Raw genomic sequence first — 14,332 nt, 5'->3', positions numbered from 1 at the left:
GTGATGGAAGTCAAACACAGTAAGCCAAATACTCTATGACTATTAAATGGAATTCTCTTAAGAGACAAACTCATAGAAAGAGAAGGTAGATCAGTGCTTGCTAAGGTCTAACTTGGGGGAAAAGGAGATGAATAAAAAGTTTGAACTGTTTTTTCAGGGTGATGAAAACTCTCTGAAATTAGATAATAGTGATAGGTGCATAACTTTTTAAATGCACCAAAAATCATTGAATTGTATTTTAAAATTATTTTATGGAATGGAAATTACATTTCTTAAGCCTGTGTTTTAATAACATTTATTTATATGTACATCAATGCTTTCGCTGCATGCACGTCTATGTGAAGGTGTCAGATCCCTTGGAACAGGAGTTACAGACAGTTGTGAGCTGCCATGTGGATGCTAGGAATTGATCCCAGGTCCTATGGAAGAACAGTCAGTGCTCTTAATCGCTGAGCCCTTAATCTCTCCAGCCCCCATAAACCTATGTTTTTTTGTCATTTTTCAAATGGCCAATCCTCAAAACTTCCCAGAACAATAGTGACCCTTTTTGTGATGCCAGAAGTGTTCTTTATTGTCACTTGTCTATATAATAACAACTACTAAGTTGTAGAAGCTAAGTATGTAACATGTAGCTTGTATTACTTTTATTCGAATTGACTGAGTTAAGAACTGTGTAGTAATTCACCACAGTGTACAGCTCCGGAGTTTACAGAGAAATTTCCATTACCTACTCAAACTTCATCCTCTACTTCACCTTTCTCAGAAAATGTGTGGAACTCAAAAAACAAACAAACAAACAAAAACAAAGCAACAACAACAACAACAACAACAAACCCAGAGGAATAACCTTTCCATCACTACACAAATATCTTTCAAATGAGGTTTCCTTACCTGGCTCTTAACCACATCTTCACATTCTCTGACCAAGTAGATCTTGGCCAAATTTTTTTGATGTGATTCTAGGGCCTTCCTGTGTCAAATGAGCCCTGATCAAGTTGTCTCTCAATATGTGAGTACTTATTAAGAAAGTTAAATCCAGCCAAAATTAGCCAACACTTCAGGATAAAAGATTCAAAGGTACCAAATGTTGATTGGTACCTTTCAATGCCCTATGATTATGTCAAAAAATAAAGAAATAAACATCCCAGCCATTATTCCATTCATCAAGAATGTTCTAAAACACATTATTAAGAAGGCATAGTGGTACATGCCTTATAATCCCAACACTTGAGAAGCCGGGGCGGGAGGAATATGACTTTTATGCCAGTGTGGACTGCAATAACAAGACCCTGTTCTCAACAAAGAAATCATAATATATTCTTGTTTGTTTGTTTTGGTATTTTATGTGTTTTGCTGTCTTTGCTGTTGTTTTGTGGTTTGTTTGTTTTTTGAGACAGGGACTCTATGTAGTACTGAAACTCACTGAACCGGGCTGGCCTTAAACTTGAAGATCCTCTTGCCTCCTGAGTGCTGGGATTAAAGGCAAGCACCATGACCAAGCCTGGCCTATAATGTACTCTCCACAGCAAAACCTGCCCCGTTAAACTTGACCTGTTATCTTCCTCTCCCTTTCTCTTTCTCTTTCTCTTTCTCACAAGATCCTTGTAAGGATTTTGGGGAAAGGTCCATCTGAAAACCAGGAGAGCCTTCACCACTCATAAAATTGGCTGACATATTGACCTTGAATCTCTTTCTGTACAACAGTGAGAAATAAAGGTGTGTTGCTTAAAACATCCCATCAGGGCACCTCAAGACAATGGCAACATCACAGAGAAACTTAAATCCTAGGTCTTTACCTATTCTTGCCTGACCCTTTACCACTTGCTGCATCCTGCGATTACTTGACCACAAAGTCTACTGTTGGTCCCTTCCCATTACCCCTGCTCTTACCCACTGCACTTTCGGACAGATGTTTTCTTCTTGCTGAACCTTGGTATTTTTCTACATGAGTAGTTTAACCCATCCAGTTAAGGCATCTCTGAGTCACTCTCTGCTTGATCTGTCCTTAATCTCTCCCCCACAACTACCCTCACAGTTAGGAGGCTGGTGACTCGTCAAGAACCTGACGGGAGCTGAACCTTAGTTATATTAATTTCAAGGACAAGTTTTTTTTTTCCAGGAAGAAAGTAATGCATTGCTCACCAATTGAAGAACAGTTTTACTTAATGATTTGATAACTACAAAGAATTATCACATTGAGCCATAAACTCTAGATGTAAACATAATGAAGATACTTATAATGCTTAAAAGTAAGATCCATAGATTTAAAACCTTGTACATATGTCATAATTTTAACCAAGGACATTACTCAAAAACTGGATGCAGACCTTTCTGTACCACATCTCCTCTGTTTTTCATGACTACATTAAACTCATACATCACCCTTTTCTAGTTCATGCTATTCTGTGTCCTGTGCCCCATAACACAACTCAGTAAAGTTTGTGTAACATTGTCACCAAACAGGGCTCTAAAGCTTTATAAAGTCAAACTGAGTGGATGTGTAAAATAAGAGTACATGTGTACTGTACACCAAGTGCCTAGCTTATGTAATGAGACCTATGGTGTAGATTTTTGGATAAGAAAATAAAAGAAAAAAGGTCCTTGGATTGAGGAAGCAGGCCAGGGAAAGATAAATCAACATCTTAGCAGGTAGGTAATGCCAAGTGACAAAGTTGCCACTGTGCCCTGCGGGTCCCATTTCAACCTTTATTATAACAAGTGCAGTTTCCCATCAGGACCTGCATGCAGCAAGGAGCTAGTTGGTGTTTGCTATTGATGGTGATGATGGTGTATTTTTCCAGAAATTAGCTTTGAACTCTGGGCATTGTTCAGATTAAACCCCAGGTTAGTTTCATGAGGAATTGTCACTCTCTGGTACATGTGACCTTTCAGCTAAGGGTTGATTGGCTAAATGAGCAATGTTATTTACAGAATTCACTCCATATAGATAAGATTGTTATATTTTTAAGACAATCTTCTCCTTAATTCTTCAAATTACTGGCTACTTCAATCAACTAACTGTCTGTCACCTATTTAACATCAATATAGAAAGAACGCTTCTATTGCCACTCCTCCTGTCACAGAATGTAAGCTCAAACCCTTCTAGCCATACACCTGTGTGTCACTGTCACTTAATAGATTCTAGCACACCTCAGTTTCCACATCTATCTTCTATTAATTATCTCCATTAGCATATGAAGGAGACAGAAAGATGGTACCATAATACTCCAGGAAGTTTAAATAAAGCATTAGGCATAGGAGAAAACAGTCCAAAAGAAAACCCAAGTATTCTATTAGGTATGTGTTGACTATCAAATGACATTTCCAAGAAACATGAGAGATAGTAGTGCAAGCTAGTTTTTTGCATAAGACAGTTTACCTTCAATCACATAAAATGCTGAATGACTGCATTTGTACACTGAATCTCTAGCATGTTCTACAGTCATAATGACCAGTAGAAGCGGCCAGAAAATCTTTAGCCATACTATCTTCCAAATAGTTGATTTCCAGAACATTCTATGTCCAGAGAGAGAATAAAAAAACATATTGTCTTACCTGAGAGAAAGAGAAAACTCGAAACAAGAATCAATCCATAAAGCCTCTGATATAGTATGTGTTTTCTCATTGTCTACCCTGTGTTCAAAGAGTCAAAATATGCCTTGATCAGATTCAAAGCCAACAATTTCCAAGAACATATGATCACACTTCGCCCTCACATTCTGCCTAAGGGATTTTGCCCCCTATTAGTCATTCTCAGTAGCTAGAAACTTACTGAGTGATTTTATTATATTCCCTACTGTGTGTCACTGTGTTATTCACTAGGAATATAGTGAAAAATAAAAATAGCTCCCCAGAAGGCAATTAGCCCTGTTGGAAGGTCTGTACCAAAAAGTAAAATAAAATAAATAAAAACGAAAATAAAAAACATAATTAATGTGAAATTACTTGCTGTTTTAATAGTCCTTAATTTCTATGTGGGATTTGTTTTCAGGGGTGTGTGTGTGTGTGTGTGTGTGTGTGTGTGTGTGTTTGTGTGGGGGGGGGCTTTTTAGTTGAGGCACAACTTGTACATTTTTTGTGGACTACCCTGTGTTGCTGTGATGCATGTATACTTTCTGTAATAATCATGGCAGGGTTGAAGGAACAGCATGCAAGACGGCCTTATTGACAAAAGTAACTCATCAAACAAGTCTTATACTAGAAGCAGATCTGCTTCTAGAAACCTGGCCACCACCTCATTATTTTCACTCAGTCTCTGTCTTTAATTAATTGCAAGTGAGCTTTCTTATTTGGGAAATTTATTGAACCTCCTCATCCCTTTTCCCTAAGTATAATTGTGGCTTAAATGTAAACTGCGGTTAAAACCACAAATCTTATGGGAATTTCTGGGAGCTGGAAATGGGATGCTAACAGGCTTTTTCTGATTCTGAGTGCAACACACTCCTGAATGATTTGCTACTGATTTAGACATTTTTCCCTTCTATAGGGTAATGTAATATTTTGTATTTCTTACCATTTCTATGTAGGGCTTGGAGTTAATAGATTCGCTTTTACGTTTAATATCACAATAAAAGCCAATTAGGAAATCTGATGAATCTTGAGCTTGCTATGAGCACCAGCCATTAATCAGGCTTTCATATTTACTACATTATACTGCTGTTCTCATTAGAATAATGAGAGAATTCGTATGACTTGGGTGGGTTTTCTCACATACAAGCTTAGAAGTGAGAAGATATCTGAATCTTTTGTGAATCCTGTGATAAAATGCAGCTTAAATTTATAGTGTCATATAATGACTCGCCCATGAATCTAGTAACTATCTGTGAAACCATACCTATTTTCATTCCTTAATTTTCCTGAGCCTCAGTTTCCTTATCTGTAAAAATATTGATAATAATCTGCCTATTTCCCAGAGCTGCTATAAGAAAGACTCAATTAAGATGGTATTTCAAAGGCAATTTTCAAAATATAAAATCCTATAAAAATGTGTATGATGGATTGCTATCTATAAAATAGAATTTTGGGCAGCAAACAAGCCAATTTATATCTATTTTCCATTTCCTTTAAACTCTTATAAAATTACATTGAATAAATAAATCAATGGGCACTCACTACAGAATACTATGCAGCTGCTAAAAGGGATAGAAGAAGTCTATATGTCTGGCATGAAATGAGAGGCAGAGGAAGGTAGGGTGCGCTAGAAGATTCCCCATATATTCTATAAAATTCTATATTACTTGATTCTTTCATAGTGACCATAAAGTGCATATATGATTTTTAAATGAAGGTAAAGATGAAAGAAAGAAAGAAAGAAAGAAAGAAAGAAAGAAAGAAAGAAAGAAAGAAAGAAAGAAAGAAAGAAAGAAAGAAGGAAGGAAGGAAGGAAGGAAGGAAGGAAGGAAGGAAGGAAGGAAGGAAGGAAGGAAGGAAGGAAGGAAGGAAGGAGAGAAAAGGGGAAGAAAAACAGGAAGATCAATGTTGGAATATTGAAAGAAAATAAATGTATTTTCTTTACACTATTTGTTATTCTATGCTGTTTGGGTTTTTCTTGTTGGTTTGTTGGTTTGTTTGTTTGCTTGCTTGTTTGTTGGCACTGATCCTGCATCATCTTCACAATTTTAAGAACATGAAGAAGGAAAAGATGAAAAAAAGAAAGGAAGAGGAGAGAATAAAATGATGGAGATTGAGGATTTTTATCATAGCATGATATGCAATTTTATTCTTTATGAGTAATAATAACTGTTATCATAAGTTTAATGTGAAAGAAGGAAGAAAAAGAAGAAGAAAGAGAAATGAGAAAAGGAAAAGGGAAAGATAGAAGAAGGGAGGGAGAAAAGCACTTACCTGGGAAGAGGATCCGTTTAACTTCCCACCACGGTGGCCCTGTAGCTTCTAAAAGAAGAGTTTGCCTCACAAATTATGAGATCTGGACTCCAAATTTCTACTTTAGGCATGAAGTGGAATGAGCGGAAATGAGATTCATTGTCTGCTTGCCGGGCCTTGGTCCCCTTTTATTCCGGATCCAAGCAGCCTTTCTGCTCCTGGCTTTGTGAAGCAGGCGTATTGACAGGGCAGGTCCTCTTTTGTGCCCTGCAGTACGTCATGCAGCTCCTCTCCCATGCATAAAATCAGCCTGAGCAAAGTGCACAGGTTATTACACACCTGCAATAAGCCATTAATTTCAGGGCTCTTTCCCAATTTTCATTAAGGATTATCATCTGTTCCTAGTTAATTATTGTTTCAGGTTGGATATATTAAAGGGGAGCTTGCTCACCTACTTAAGGCTCATTTCACTTTATTGAGAAAATAGGGCCTGAGGGGTACTCAGAACTGTGAGGGAAAAGCCAAGGCCAAGAAGACATGAATACATTCCCATCTTCCTTGGCAGAAAATAGGTTTAACTGAACCAATTCTTGAGACATTTTTCCGTGGCAGGAGTCCAGTTTTTGTTTCCAAAGGCAGCCATACAGTTTTTGGCCTATGGTGAAAATATCATTGGCCATGAACATGTCACCAAATCCCATCAGAGATCCAGAATTGACTTGCCCAAGGTCACAGAGCTTGTGATATCAGAGCAGGAACTAGTGCTAATTCCTCTCCAGACTATGGCACTTTCCTCTCCATCTCATTTTTTTAAAGATTTATTTATTTTATATATGAGAGTACACTGTAGCTGTCTTCAGACAAGCCAAAAGAGGGCATCAGATCCCATTACAGATGGTTGTGAGCCACCATGTGGTTGCTGGGAATTGAACTCAGGACCTCTGGAAGAGCAGTTGGTGCTCTTTAACTGCTGAGCCATCTCTCCAGCCCCTCCATGTCATTCTTTAAGTGGAAATTTCCAGTCTAATAGGAGACTCTCAGCTAATCTGAAGGCCAGAAATCTCCATGAGGAAAAAGAAAGAAAAAATGTATAAGGATTACCCATCACTAACTCCTGAGCACAGAAGTTGTAACTGATATGACAAAGATGCAAGGCTTAGTAGAAAAACAGTTGTGACTGGCACTCATCCATCACTTAAGGCTAGCTTCTTGACATCTATTTATAAAGCCCAAACACAAATAGTGGAGCTCACCATGTGTTAGAATGATTTCCTGAACTACAATGTATAAATGGGCTTAAATCATACTTCCAGTGCTACGGACCCCGTCTGGAACTTCAAGGAATCTCCCTTACACTGGGTATTTGGTAAGACATTTGTCAAGGAACATCATGGCACTTCTCCGATGTTTGCTACTTCACACGATGCTTGCTCATTGGCTCTTCTACATGCTGAGCTGTGGAAGGACATGAACTTCATGTTATTTGTTGGGTCACATATAACCTACACATAGAGGGTCCACAATCAATATTTGATACATGGATGACAACCTATTTCTCCTTTACTACAGTGTAAATATCCTAAAAATGGAGAAACATGTCTCCACTCTCCTTGTATGCTGACCCAGAAGCAAACAAAACGCCTGACATCAAAATTGCTTAATGAATATCTTCTGAACAGAAGGTTACTATGCTTTGAATATGAATGGTATTTCCAAGGTCCATATGTAAAAGTGTGGGCCCTGGACTGGTGCTATTAGCTCTGTGGATCTTTAAGAGGTAGAGCCTAGCATGAGATCCTTAGGTCACTGGGAATGGACCCTTAAAGGAGATTGTGGAACCTCAGTTTCTCATTCTTTCACTTTGCCTTCCATAAAATGTAAGCACTTGCTCTGATATATGCTTCTACCTTGAAGCACTGTCCTATTAGAGCCTCAAAGAAATAAGACCAATTTTCGGTTTAAATCTCCAAAACTGTAATCCAAAATAAACTTTCTTACTTCATAAGTAGCCTGTACCAGGTATTTTATTATAGTAATAGAAAGCTTACTAATAGAAAGATGAAGATAACTTAGGGAGAATATATTCATACATACATCAGTCAAAATTGGCTGAAAGAAAATACCAGTGAGAAAAGCTGCTGCCAGAGAGAAAGACAAGGAGATCTTAGGTGAAAAGGAAGCTCAATTTTCTCTGCTCATGATTTTTATAATGTTTGAATTTTAATCATCGGCTTGTGTGATTTTCAAAGAAAAACACTGTAGTTTTTCAAAGAAAATCCAACATAGTTCAATGAAATAACTAACTAGAAAATGAAACTTGTGCAACAAAAAAAAAAAAAAAATGAAGCTGGAACTCTTTTGCCAGGAAAAAAAAGTGCCACCTGTGATGGCTTTGGTGGGTCTTGTCCTTTCAGTGGAAGGTTAGAAGGAGAATGTGGACCATCTGTTCTCCATATCTACAGAGTAATAGGAAATGGGCTGAAATTGCAGTGGGAGATGAGGTTAGACATAAATAAGTCATTATTGACGACGACGACGACAATGACGACGACGGGGGTTGATAAATCCCAGAAAAGGCTATCACAGGATGTTACGTGCTACCCATCCCTGGAAACTCAAAGGCCTCGCTAGCCATATGGCTATTATTTGCCTTCTCACAGGCAGGCTGAGTTGAGTTGCTTGAGACTCTGTCCACATTTCTAACACTAGAAAATACTTTTACTCTGTTGAAGCTCTAAGCTATCATCATCCCCTCTTCCCTTTCTAGTTGTGAGCATCCTATCAAAGCCTTTGGAAGAATGGAGATTTCCACACAATATATCTCCAACTACAAGCCACCTGTTGAGCATGGACTCAGTCATCAAAGAAGGAAAAATGATCCATGCTGGAGAAAACAAACAAACAAACAAACATGTAATTATGTGTGTTGGTGATTACCAAAGAGAGCTTGAAAAACAGTTTTGATTATATTTGATTGGTACCTTAAACACTACCATTAAACTAATTGTCCTTGTCATTCTCATGGGTTCTGTCATATTTTTACTCTCTATGTTACCATCCCTTAACAAATGTATCTTAATTCTTTATATAATACTGCTGCATGTTTCTATTATATAAATGTGTGTGCTTTTAATAAACATGACACAAAATATACCGTACCCCAATAGAGGCAGCACAGCATAGATACAAATAGATGTTCAAACCAGACTGCTTGGGTGTCCTGATACCTTACAGCCTCACCTCAGAATGGAGCTAATGATACTGACCACATAACTGTGATAGTAATGAGACACACTTCTGTTGTTTTCATATTGTAAATGGCATGCTATACATTAACAACTTAGAATGTTACCTAGTATATCACAAATTCATTATAAGCATTGATTATCACTGTTTATTCTTCTACAGCTTATTTCTCAAGACCAACTGCATTTATTTAGTCAATATTTGAATGCTTACTATGTAAGGTGTAACAGAACGAGGCAAGGAATTTGGAAGCAAACAAAAAAGGAACACTTTTCTTGCCTTATAAATTTTATGAGATCTTGTGGGATACTATGAGATCTTAGATGAACACTAAACAAAACAAATGGATAAAACATATAGCATATCATATGATGATAAATACCATAGACTTAGTTAGGGTTTTACTGTTTTAATTAGGGTTTTACTGCTATGAACAGACACCATAACCAAGGCAATTCTTATGAAAGCAACATTTAATTGGGCTGGCTTACAGGTTCAGAGGTTCAGTTCATCATCATTAACGTGGAAGCATGGCAGAGCTGAGAGTTCTACATCTTCATCTGAAGTCGGCTAGTGGATGACTCACTTCCAGGCAGCTAAGGTGAGAGTCTTAAGCCCACACCCATAGTGACACACCTACTCCAGCAAGGTCACACCTCCTAATAGTGCCACTCCTTAGGCCAAGCATATATAAACCCATCACAACTAATAAAATTTTCTAAAATGAGAGTGCGGATGTTATTTCAAATAGAGAAACCAAGGGCATCCTCACAAATACAGTGATCCTGACCCATAAAGGAAGTAAAGGAGTACTTCATGGGTGTTCCCAAGGAAAAAGTGTGCTAGTCAAAGAACCATTAGGAACTTAGGTACACTGGCATCAGTGTGGAGCCTTTCCAGGGGCCACACTAAGGTCAATGTACCTAAACCCAAAGAATGTAGGGAAAACAGTGAGAGGAGAGAGGGGAAATCACGCAGGTCTGGATTACACGAGATCGTGTGGGCCATTCCAGGAACTTTAGTATTGCTTTGGAGAAATGGAAAGACCGTGCTGAATTTTAAAAACACACTTTACTGTGAAAAGCATCAAATTTACAGAAAAGTTCATAGAGGAGCACAAAGAACTCTCCTCGCCCCTTCATCAAGAACCTCCGAGTTTTGACATTTTGACATTTTGCCCTTATCTCTCCTTATGTGTATTTTTCAGCAATTGAGAATGAATTGGACACATCATGTTTTCACTCAAAATAATTCAGCAGGCATTTTCCTAAGAAGAGGAATAGTTCCTTACATAACAATTATCTAAGTAAGGAAAGTGACATTGATGTAATACTATCTCATACACAGACCACGCTCATGTTTAGCCAACTGTCTCACTAATGTTCTTTATTTCATATCCCCCTTGATCCTGGATGCAGTCTAAGATCACACATTGCTTTTAGTTGTCACGATTTTTCAGTCTCCTTTAATCTGGAAATGCTCCACAGTTTTCTTTGGCTTTGATGACATTGACATTTTGGAAGCATACAGACCAGCCATTTTATAGAATGTTCCTCAATTTGGGCTTGTCTAATGTTCATGATTCAGGTTGGGAATTTTCAAAAGGAACAGCACAGAAATGATGCAGTGTCTTTCTCAGTGGATCACATTATCACACATATGATGTCAATTTGTCCCAGAATTGAGGATACTAACTTTGATTACTTGATTGGGGTACTGTCTGCCGGATTCCTCTATTTTACCTATTTTTCTCACTTGTAATTTGTAAGTGAACTGTGCAAAACACTTTCAGTCTATTTGAGTATTTTGTTCATATAAAAACTTCAGCTCACATGTTAATTTTTCTGTCCCCATCATTTTATTAGCCAGCATTCTATTAAAAGGAAAGTTTTACTTTCTCTCATATTCATTCATTATATTAGCATTGGTTCATGGAATCAAAAAGTTTACAGTCTATCATAAATATTAGGATGTGCCTTGGAGAGATGGCTCAATGTTTGGGAGCACTTAGTGCTCCTGCAGAGATCCTGGGTTTGATTCCCAACACCCAAATGGCCACTTATAACCATCTGTGACTCCAGTTCCATGGGATCCAATGCCTACTTCTGACCTCCACCGTCATTATCCACATGATATACATGCACAGATATACATGCAGACCAAGCATGCATACACATACAACAAAATAAAAATGACACATAATTTTCCTCAGCCAGGTAAACATGGAGCTAAGTGAGAATAAATACTTGTTGCAGTTAAAGAAAATGCAAAATGCAAAAAGCTTGTAACCCAAAACATCCAGGAAATCCAGGACACAATGAGAAGACCAAACCTAAGGATTATAGGCATAGATGAGAGTGAAGATTTACAACTTAAAGGGCCAGTAAATATCTTCAATAAAATTATGGAAGAAAACTTCCCTAACCTAAAGAGAGAGATGCCCATGAATATACAAGAAGCCTACAGAACTCCAAACAGACTGGACCAGAACAGAAATACTTCCCATCACATAATAATCAAAACACCAAATGTACTAAACAAAGAAAGAATATTAAAGGCAGTAAGAGAAAAAGGCCAAGTAACATATAAAGGAAGACCTATCAGAATCACAGCAGACTTTTCACCTGAGACTATGAAGGCTAGAAGATCCTGGGCAGATCTCATGCAGACTCTAAGAGAACACAAATGTCAGCCAAGACTACTATACCCAGCAAAACTCTCAATCACAATAGATGGAGAAACCAAGATATTCCATGACAAAACCAAGTTTACCCAATATCTATCCACAAACCCAGCCCTACAAAGGATAATAGGAGGAAAACACCAATACAAGGAGGGAAACTTCACCCTGGAAAAAGCAAGATAGTAGCCTTTCATCAAACCCAAAAGAAGTTAACCAATCAAATTTAAAAAATAACATCAAAAATTACAGGAAGTAACAATCACTATTCCTTAATATCTCTTAACATCAATGGACTCAATGCCCCCAAAAAAGACATAGACTAACCGACTGGATACGTAAACAGGACCCTACATTTTGCTGCTTACAGGAAACACACCTCAGGGTCAAAGACAAACACTACCTTAGAGTAAAAGGCTGGAAGACAATTTTACAAGCAAATGGTCTCAGGAAACAAGCTGGAGTAGCCATTTTGATATCAGATAAAATTGACTTTCAACCCAAAGTCATCAAAAGAGACTCTGAGGGACACTTCTTGCTGGTCAAAGGAAAAATACAACAAGAAGAACTCTAAATCCTGAACATCTATGCTCCAAATGCAAGGGCACCCTCTTTCGTAAAAGAAACTTTATTAAAGCTCAAAGCACACATGGCACCTAACACAATAATTGTGGGTGACTTCAACACTGCACTTTCCTCAATGGACCGATCAGGAAAACAGAAACTGAACAGGGACACAATGAAACTAATTGAAGCTTTGGACCAATTAGATTTAACAGATATATATAGAACATTCTATCCTAAAGCAAAAGAATATACTTTTTTCTCAGCACCTCATGGTACCTTCTCCAAAATCGACCATATACTTGGTCACAAGACAGACCTCAACAAATATAAGAAGATCGAACTAATCCCATGCCTCCTATCAGATCACTATGGAGTAAAAGTGATCTTCAATAGCAACAAAAACAACAGAAAACCCACATACATGTGGAAACTGAACAATATTCTACTCAATGATACCTTGGTCAAGGAAGAAATAAAGAAAGAAATTAAAGACTTTTTAGAACACAATGAAAATGAAGACACAATATACCCAAATCTATGGGACACAATGAAAGCAGTGCTAAGAGGAAAACTCATAGCCCTGAGTGCCTCCAAAAAGAAAATGGAGAGAGCACACACTACCAGCTTAATGACACACCTGAAAGCCCTGGAACAAAAAGAAGCTATTTCACCCAGGAGGAGTAGAAGGCAGGAAATCATCAAACTCAGGGCCGAAATCAATCAAGTAGAAACAAAGAGAACCATACAAAGAATCAACAAAACCAGGAGCTGGTTCTTTGAGAAAATCAACAATATAGATAAACCCTTAGCCAGACTGACCAAAGGGCACAGAGACAGTATACAGATTAACAAACTTAGAAATGAAAAGGGAGATATAACAACAGAAACTGAGGAAATTCAAAAAATCATTAGATCCTACTACAAAAGCCTATACTCAAAACAACAGGAGAATCTGGAGGAAATGGACAGTTTCCTAGACAGATATCTGACACCAAAACTAAATCAGGATCAAATAGATCAACTAAATAGTCCCATAACACCTGAAGAAATAAAAAAGGTCATAGAAAGTCTCCCAACCAAAAAAAGCACGGGACCAGATGGCTTCAGTGCAGAGTTCTATCAGACCTTCATAGAAGACCTAACACCAATACTCTTCAAACTATTCCACAAAATAGAAACAGAAGGAACTCTACCCAACTCGTTCTATGAAGCCACAATTACGCTGATACCAAAACCACACAAAGATCCAACAAAAAAGAGAACTTCAGGCCAATTTCTCTTATGAATATTAATGCAAAAATACTTAATAAAATTCTTGCCAACCGAATCCAAGAACACATCAAAACGATCATCCACCATGATCAAGTAGGCTTCATCCCAGGGATGCAGGGATGGTTCAATATAAGGAAATCCATCAATGCTATCTACTACATAAACAAACTCAAAGAAAAAAACCATATGATCATCTCATTAGATGCAGAAAAAGCATTTGACAAAATCCAGCATCCTTTCATGCTAAAAGTATTGGAAAGAACAGGAATTCAAGGCCCATACCTAAACATCGTTAAAACAATATACAGCAAACCGGTAACCAACATCAAACTAAACAGAGAGAAACTTGAAGCAATCCCACTAAAATCAGGGACTAGACAAGGCTGTCCTCTCTTTTCATATCTTTTCAATATAGTACTTGAAGTTCTAGCTAGAGCAATTAGACAACATAAGGAGGTCAGGGGGATACAAATTGGAAAGGAAGAAGTCAAATTATCACTATTTGCAGATGACATGATAGTCTACTTAAGTGACCTGAAAACCTCCACCAGAGAACTCCTACAGCTGATAAACAACTTCAGCAAAGTGGCTGATTATAAAATCAACTCAAGCAAATCAGTTGCCTTCCTATACTCAAAGGATAAGCAGGCTAAGAAAGAAGTTAGGGAAATGACACCCTTCAAAATAGCCACAAACAATATAAAGTATCTTGGTGTGACTCTAACCAAACAAGTGAAAGATCGA

The sequence above is a fragment of the Apodemus sylvaticus genome, chromosome X (genome assembly GCF_947179515.1).
Source record: "Apodemus sylvaticus chromosome X, mApoSyl1.1, whole genome shotgun sequence".
Lineage (NCBI taxonomy): Eukaryota > Metazoa > Chordata > Mammalia > Rodentia > Muridae > Apodemus > Apodemus sylvaticus.
Note: the sequence above shows the minus strand (reverse complement) of the source record.